The 9,096-nt window shown below is 34.4% G+C and overlaps 1 non-coding gene across 1 annotated transcript; it reads left to right on the top strand.

The window, feature by feature from the left end:
* The first annotated feature begins 362 nt into the window (after positions 1-362).
* Positions 363-503, top strand: LOC120422682 (U4 spliceosomal RNA). The gene has a single exon (XR_005606163.1). It is a non-coding gene; the product is annotated as a U4 spliceosomal RNA (small nuclear RNA).
* Positions 504-9,096: the final 8,593 nt, after the last annotated feature.

Raw genomic sequence — 9,096 nt, 5'->3', positions numbered from 1 at the left:
AAGCAGTCAATCCTGCTTATTGATGACCAAATTCATTTCGAGCCTGAATAGACTGTGTATTTACAAATCCATGATTTACCTTATTTTCAAAATAAAAAAAACTTGTGTAAAAATGAACAACAAATTCCATCCTAAAGCCCCACCGTGCACCAAAAGCCACGTGGTTTGCCCAAATCATCATTCCCTCTCTTTCTCCCTCACTTCAACAAAGCGTAAAAATCGCCGTCGCGTCGCGTCCTCTGTTTCACTTACCTTCACTCAACCCCGCCTCTCACCTTTCGTTCCCAACCAGCCCGTCAGTCATCGCTAGCGCACCAGGTCGGCCGGGTAGACATAACCGGCGAATTTTCCCTCCATTCTTTAGCTTTGCGCAGTGGCGATATCGTAACCAATGAGGTTTTACCGAGGTGCGATTATTGCTAGTTGAAAACTAATACCAATACCCCGCCATGAGGACGTGAAATACCGTCCGCTACGGCAATTTTTGCGAGCTTCGAAAGAGGCGACTAATCTAACAGTTAAGTTACTTACTCTGACTTGCACGTCAATTGGGTACTAAAGCCCTATGTCAATTTTTATGTACAACGGTAACAAACACGATTAAAAACCATTTCTGATCACTTTTTTTCATTTTAATGCAAATTTTTTTTTTGACAAGGCAACATTTTTTCGATGGATCAACTATGGTCCCCTTGGAACGAGCTGTCAAGTAGGAGCTTTTCTGTCAAGAAGGACCGCGGGGTTAATTTTTCGAAATTGATTTAAAAATCCATTTTAAACTCTTTGTGGTCGTACAAAGGGTCATTTTACTCAGAAAAATAAGCTTTATCGCTGTAAACAATAATATCAGCAATCTAAGCTTCATTTTAGGACCCAATTTGGACGGAGCAACATAAGGTGGTAGACGAAATTTCGTGCTTCGGATACCATTTTGCGACATCCGTGTAACAGTTCAATTGGGCGAATCTGTGATTGTAAACAAGCAGTCTATCCCCCTCTTGCTTGACGTGAACTGTCACTTGAGCAAAAGGGATAGACTGGTTGTTTACAATCGCAGATTCGCCCTATTGAACTGTCACTACGGACATCATGCTGAAAAGGTGAACTTTTCAGCACTGTTATTTTCAGTGATGATAAGTAGGCATTTTTTTTACTATATGATAATAGAAAAAGTGAGTATTCCTAAAGCGGAATTTCAACAAGGTAAAATACCGCAATTTTACGCGCAATTTTATATTATATTTTTTATGTTGATTTGAACAATACATTATGAGTGTTCAGGACGACATTTTGAGTAACGTTTGTTCTACGAAAAACAAAAGCTACTATTTTTGTTTATTTAATCATTTTTCGATGTAAAATCGAATTTGCCAGCAAAAAGTACCTAGGTGAAATTTTTAAAAGAGCAATTCCATGTCTATATGTAAGCTTATACATCCAATTGAAATGTGGTCAAAGACAAACTTATGGGAAATTGGACGAGCTTTCCGGTAAAAATATTTCCGAGACTGAAAAATCAAGTCTGTCATATGAAAATTGACAAAAACCATCAAAAAAGCTATTTTTTCAACATTTTTATTTTAAAACTGCTGTAACTTCACAAGGATTGGACTCAGGACAATGGTCAATATGGAGACTTTTATGTAAAATTGTCTGAAGAATCGATTCCCGTATTCGGTTTTTGAAAATTTTGACGTTTAGAGCACTTTTCAAAAAAAACAGTTTTAGTAAATGATTTTTGTATTTTTTTAGGTGAGTTGCTCCATCCTGCATTTTTCGTGAGTCTTTTTGTAACATCTTAGGCTATTTGCATAGCATAGCATAGCATTGGTGTCTACCCGTAGCTGCTACTTCGTTATTGACCAGGACCCCCAAACATTGCTCCGTGGACCACAGATGAAAAGTAGGAACCAATCATCACCCCTTCGCAATTTTCAAAGGTCCCTATCGTGCTGATCAATACCGACGCCGGCCACGACCAGTGGTAAGACACGGGGAAGTGGATGGGAATGTTAGTCCGATACTTGAGTGATGGGACCGCCAAATCGACTGCGTCTCCGACAAAGTATCACATGAGTTTTGAGGGGTTAGTAAGATGGGTATAAGGTCAGGATTCACCGTGGTAGGTGATGCGACCATAAGCAATTTGTTTATCAGTTGCAAATTTATAGGTCTTAGGCAGCCGGCTGCTGTAAAACACACAATCTATGATTTAGAAATAGTTTTAATTCGAACGTGGCGCCAAATTATCATTAATTCCCTCGTCGGCGTGCCTTCCGAGCAACGACGCTGTGAGAAGGACTTTTTCCTCCTTTTACTATTTAAGCAATATATTAAATTGTATTTTCCGTGGTTTCCGATTAAACTATATCAATACTTTATAGTGAGGTTTGCAATGATTTCATCGTGTTGCAGGAATTTATTACGAAATGTTTCGAAAAAAGTGAACTACGAGACCGACAAAATTGCGAACAATAGTAACTGAAAATTTCGTTTCGAGCAGTTATTAATAAAGCGACACTATCACGAATGGTACATTTTTAAGCCGAAGTCGTTATAGGTAGTTTTATCTTTTACGTTATATTTATAATTATCCGAAAAATAAGATCAGAGTAAAAGGAGAACGAATCCGTGAAAACGACGCATGAACTCGAGTTAGACATTCTCGTTTAAAGACCGGTATATTAATATTTACGCGACTTGAAAGAAGGAAATAAGAAAAAGAAGAGGGAAAGTGGAGAAAAATATGTAAAATATAAGATGTATACAAAGATTAATTAAAGTAAATAGATAGATTGAAATAAATAGATAAGTTAAAATAATGTTAGATACATTAAAATAAATAGGTCAATAACAAAACGAATAAAATAAAATTCATTCATGCTTCCATCCATACATGAGCCAAATGATAGAATTCACCAATTGTGGAAACTCACAAATGACTCTTCACAAGAATATTCATTCACCCGCATCACTCAACTCAAACATACATGTCAATATAGAGCAGACTCACCCAGGGTTCCCAGTGTCGCATAAAACACGCTGGCTTCCTTTCCAGTTATAAGACACTTTTAAATCACCAAGGTATGCTTTTCCGCCTAATACACACTTGTATTTCAACAAACGTTTCTCGATTAACTCTTTTCATTCAAGTTTTTAATGATTCACAACCCAATAGAACCTTATACCATCCCCAAGAAAACAAAATAACAACACTTTTATCGGTTCAAACTGTTTACCACAACACATGTTCTCACACAATCTGTATCGCTCTACGCGTTCACATTTTTAACACTTTTACCAGTCCTTTGAATAAGCTATTCCATGCTTTTGCTGCTGTTCACTGTAAACTGAATATTTTGCACCTTACAGTTTATGACTTTGTTTGTTTAGTTCGTATACATATAATCAATCGATTCATCAAACCAAAACAATCCCCAGCACTACAACAATCAGCTTTTCTGCTGGCAATCGGCGATTCTGCACGTAGAGCCCAAACGTCAGTTTCCTCAAGCAAGCGCTTGGCAGAAAAAAAAGAGCAAACAAATCCCCCCATCACACCCACGCAAACAAAACACCAAAGCACCCACTGCAACTTGACAGATGAAACTTCTACCACTTCAATATAAACCTTTTGTAACATCTTAGGCTATTTTCACAAAAATTTTGAACGAAAAAAAATCGTGGGCTCATCTTCAAATTTGACTTTTAAACTTATAAATCAAAAAATCTCATAAAAGTGGAGTGTTTTTTTCTTTCAGTGTATTTTTTTCGAAAAGCCCGTCAAATTTCCTACAAGTTTGTCTTTGACCACTTTTTGATACGATGCAACGGCTTCGAGATACAGCAATATTCAAATTACGGAATACAAAAATATTTAAAACACTTACGCCCTTCTCAAATGTCATTATCGAGTGTAACTGGCTCCATATACACAAAAATGGCTTATATATGCCTAGGATAACATGTCTACAAAGTTTCATTGAAATCGGAGAGGGTCGAGAAAAAAGTACCTAAAAAAATCCTGTTTTGGGCTGGAATTGCTCAAAAAAGCATCATTATATATCCATTTTCAGGTAAGTTTTTTGAAAATAGTCGCAGTTATTATTTTTTAAATTCAGTGCCCATGTTTGGTCACCTTTGATAAAAATATTTCTGAAAAGCTGAGAAAATTCTCTATAATAATCTATCTATAATTAACTATTATGTTTTTATTTGCCATGATGTTAAATATATTTAATATATTCTACAAATTTTGTTTTCAATTAAACGCAAATCGTAATAAAACCTTGCGCACAAGCCATTGCAACATTGTTTCACAGCAATAACTTCATCAAACATCACTTTATTCTCTGCCTAATTCTAACTGACAGGCTCGAAATATAATTTATCACCAGCGAAGGTGAGATCACGTCTTGGGTCGTATTGATATGATTTGCTATCGGGGTGCCGATGGATGTTCTTTGCCACGCACGAAAGACGCGCGGTCAATTTTCAATTGACATTTTAAATTTGATTTGCTTCACTCGATCGAGTCAAACAGAGAGCCGAGTTCTGCAGTGAATTTGATGTGAGGAGACGGATCGGGTTAATGAACGAATTATTAAATAAATAAATTCATTGGCTGGAGCATTGCTGTAGCTATTTCTTGGTTTTGAGTTTTATAATGTGTTTGTATTTTTGTATTTTTGTATTTTTGTATTTTTGTATTTTTGTATTTTTGTATTTTTGTATTTTTGTATTTTGGTATTTTTGTATTTTTGTATTTTTGTATTTTTTTTTGTATTTTTGTATTTTTGTATTTTTGTATTTTTGTATTTTTGTATTTTTGTATTTTTGTATTTTTGTATTTTTGTATTTTTGTATTTTTGTATTTTTGTATTTTTGTATTTTTGTATTTTTGTATTTTTGTATTTTTGTATTTTTGTATTTTTGTATTTTTGTATTTTTGTATTTTTGTATTTTTGTATTTTTGTATTTTTGTATTTTTGTATTTTTGTATTTTTGTATTTTTGTATTTTTGTATTTTTGTATTTTTGTATTTTTGTATTTTTGTATTTTTGTATTTTTGTATTTTTGTATTTTTGTATTTTTGTATTTTTGTATTTTTGTATTTTTGTATTTTTGTATTTTTGTATTTTTGTATTTTTGTATTTTTGTATTTTTGTATTTTTGTATTTTTGTATTTTTGTATTTTTGTATTTTTGTATTTTTGTATTTTTGTATTTTTGTATTTTTGTATTTTTGTATTTTTGTATTTTTGTATTTTTGTATTTTTGTATTTTTGTATTTTTGTATTTTTGTATTTTTGTATTTTTGTATTTTTGTATTTCTGTATTTTTGTATTTTTGTATTTTTTTATTTCTGTAATTTTGTATTTTTAAGGAAAAAAACTTCCATTGAATTCACCGTTTTTATCAGTATCACGCAGAACCGCGAATCAAACTCTCCCTGTGTTTGTGCACTTCTTTTTGAAAATGTGCGTGTTTGATTTCACCTTTTTTCGCACAAAAATCCTCTCTCTCTCGCGAGATTCTCTCTCTATTTTGACGGCGGCGACGACGAAGACGATTGCCACCCGCCGCCTACTCCGCCCAACCCGGCTCCTTCCGGCCTTTCTTCGGGTCCACCCTTTCTTGGCCTACTGCACGCGATTCGCCTGGTCCTGCTGGTTCCTCCTCAGCGTTCAGTAGTCTAACTTTTCTCGTCGGGTTCGGGCAAGCATTTCGAGTGCGCAACAATCGCGTGGCCTTCGTGTCGCGTGGTCGGTTTTGTTCTTTCGGTCCAATTAGGCTATTTGGGGCTAAATTTTGCCCGATGTCCGGGCGGACATCTGGCACGAATTTGGTGACTTTCGGTCGGCGCGGATTTCGGCCGTTGACTCCGGTATTTTTCCCTTGTTCTTTGGTGCAATTTTTCAAACCAATATTATTCTTTGCTCTCTTTCGCTCTTTCGGGGCCCGGCCGGGTCTGCAGAAAAAAAGTGTGCGAAGTTTGTTTTTCGTTCCTTCTCATCGCGTGTGAGCGCAATAATTTTAATGGTGTTGCAGAGTGGCGAGACAAAAAAAAAAGCAAAATCAAGAAAAATAAAAATTTCGCCGTACTGACCCGTCCAAGGTGGCCATGAAGAGGTGCGAGCGAAACGGAGAGAAAGACCGCTAAAGCGGGACGGAGAAAGGGAAGAAGACGAAAGCAGGAAAAAAGGAAACAAGAAGAAACCAGAAAGGCAAGACCAAACAAGAGAAACCAAAAAACACACAGAGCAAGAAAGAGAAAATAAGACAAATAGACCGGCGCGCGCGTGAGAGATCGCGACGAAGATTTCGTGTGTGTGAGTGTGTGTGTATTTATTATTTTGCATTTGAGGTTAGTTTTATTTTTCGCCCAAACATTTCGGTTTTATTTGGTTTGGTTTTTTTGCGGAATCAAGACGAGGGAAGATATTTATTTTGATAGTTTTTTTTGCTTTCTCTCTCTCTCTGTCGTCGTTTGGGGGGTCGTCTGCTGACCGCATGTTGCATGTTTTGATACCGGTAATTTTCCACCAGGAATTGGCGAAAAAGAATCTTGGTGAAATGTGACGTTTTGCATTTGAGATAGAGAAAAGTTTTTCGAAAAAATACAAAACTAGTATAGTGTTAAAAAAAACATCTTGAAAAAAAGTTTCACGGAATGTGGGACGGAATAAAAAAATATTTGTTTATATAATTATATATAAGTTCCGAGCAAAAGGTGAGTAAAAACAGTAACGTATTAATTAAAGAAAACTAGGTCAAGATCCAAATCTTTTAAAGCAATTACCCAGAAATGTTATTTCAAGTCTTCATACAAATTGAGCAGCTGTCCATTCAAAATAGTACAGTCCAGACTCGATTAACCGAAGCCTCGATTATCCGAAGGTTTGTACGGGACTTCGAATAATCAGGACCAAAAAAAATTTGTTTTCGTGTAATTTTGTTTTCTAACTTTTTACATCAAATTCGAGTTCTGCGACCTCATTTGTTTTAAATTTGAATATTTGATTGCCTTTCAAATTAAAAAATGAAACTTTTCGATATGTAATCACTGCCATTTTGGCCGCTGTCTTGTATTTAAAAATTCTAAACCTTTTTTGAGTAGTTTATGTGTCATTAAGCTCGACCATCAAAAATAAGACAAAGATTTTTTTTCGTAATTCGATTAGATTCGAATACCCGAAGTGAAATTTTTCTGAGGCCGTCTGATAATCGAGTCTGGGCTGCATATGAATTTTCGAAAAACTTTAACTTGAAAAGTATATTTTTATAAAAGTCTGCTCAAATAGGTGTCTTCGGCAAGGAAGTAAGGATAACAAAAGTTTCACTTTCCCAGTTTTTATTGTTTTTAAATTTGAATTTTGAAAAATTCTCTGTATGGATATTGAAAAATGAAAAAAGGCGTTTTTAATTAAAAGATATTAAGTTGATTTATTATCGAAAGCCACTTTTGAACATGTTTGGCACTATTTTGACCTTTAAAAAAAATCATCCATTGCTGAGTTTATCAAAATTGCTTTTTTCAATAGTGCGCGTTTCTGATGCTGGTCATATCCACACATTTTCAAAAAGTTTAGAAGTTGCAAAGAAAAGGTAAATGTAAACAGGCAAAAAGAGCAAATTATCAATCTCAAAAATGAAATTTAAATTGCATTTTCTAATCTTGTAGGTAGAATTGTTTCTAACATTTTTGAAGGTGTGTGACGATCCATGCAAAATTATTGGATTTTGTTGGGAAAAAGCAATTTAAAATAAAAAATATTACTTATTGTAAAATTTTATGCTCTTTCATATAAAAATAATTTATTTTTTTCAAGAATCAGGGAAAAGCTTAGTAAAAAATTGTTTGTACATTTTCAAATGTTAGTCTAGGTTTTAAAATTTAGAAAATCATTTTATTTAATAGACCAGAAAATTTCACGTTAGTTTCATTTTTAGTATTAAAAATTGGACCAATAGTTTCCAAGATATCATCATTTGAAAACAATGAAAAAAATATGGTGTCATTGAAAAAACACAGTTTCCACAAATTTCAAACATTTATAGGTTAAGTAAAAGTCTAAAAAGGGAAACGGTAGATTTTTTCAGTTTTTCGAAAATATTGTTTTGCGGGGAAACACATAATTTGTGTTCCTTCTGATAATTATTTTTTCATTAAATTAGTTATAATATTTATTTTTCTATAGGACGTATAATAAATACTGTAGATATGAGCATTTCTCTCTCAGATTTCGGTCATTCGATTTTTTTGTAATTTTTAATCCGACTGAAACTTTTTTGGTGCCTTCGGTCATTTTTGAAAAAATATTTTTGAAAAGTTTTTTTTTGCAAGAAAAATTGTCTATTTATCGAAGTTTTGGATACTTATGATTGAAAAACTACTGGACAGGTGTATACAGCATTTGAAAACACTTTTACATTCAAATGTTGAAGCCTCGTAGTTTATGTTTTTAAGCATTGAATTGTGTGTTGTGTTGAACAAAATTGTTGAAATTGTCTTGGTGAAACATTTTATATTGTTAATTTTTTTCGACAAATATTCTACAGTTTTTCAAAATTTCAGAAACCCTGCCCTTTCGATTTTGTTTTGCTGTTTTTGTTTTTGAGTCATCCACCATCCATCACCATCATCACCGCTGCTGGCGTGCGTTCGATTGTGTGTGAAACGTGAGAGCTCAATAATGAGAGTTTGTAGAAATTGATCTCTCGCCACATCTCTCACCACTCACACCCGATAATACAAGCCTACGCGCCACTGACAGAGTAGTAGGCGATGGCGTTCGCGTTCTTATGAATGAATGTGTGACTTTTTTGTGTGGTACGTTTGTAGAAGTTTTTACGCTCGCGGGCCTACTATGACCGTTCTGGTAGTAGTACGAGTACTACGAAAGTCACTATCACTGTTTGGGCGTAGCGATGTAGTGTGCGATGTTATTTGGCATGGCCTACAGTTTTTTTGCGAAAATGGTCAGAAAGTTTTGTTTGAAAAAATCTAATTAAATGTCAGTTTGAATTTGGAATTCTAGTTTAAGTACTAAAGTTAAAGTTGAGAGCAGAAACGACAGAAAACATAATTTGCACT

This window comes from Culex pipiens, chromosome 2 (genome assembly GCF_016801865.2).
Source record: "Culex pipiens pallens isolate TS chromosome 2, TS_CPP_V2, whole genome shotgun sequence".
Lineage (NCBI taxonomy): Eukaryota > Metazoa > Arthropoda > Insecta > Diptera > Culicidae > Culex > Culex pipiens.
The sequence above is the reverse complement of the archived record's forward strand: the minus strand, read 5'-3'. Positions and strand labels throughout refer to the sequence as shown.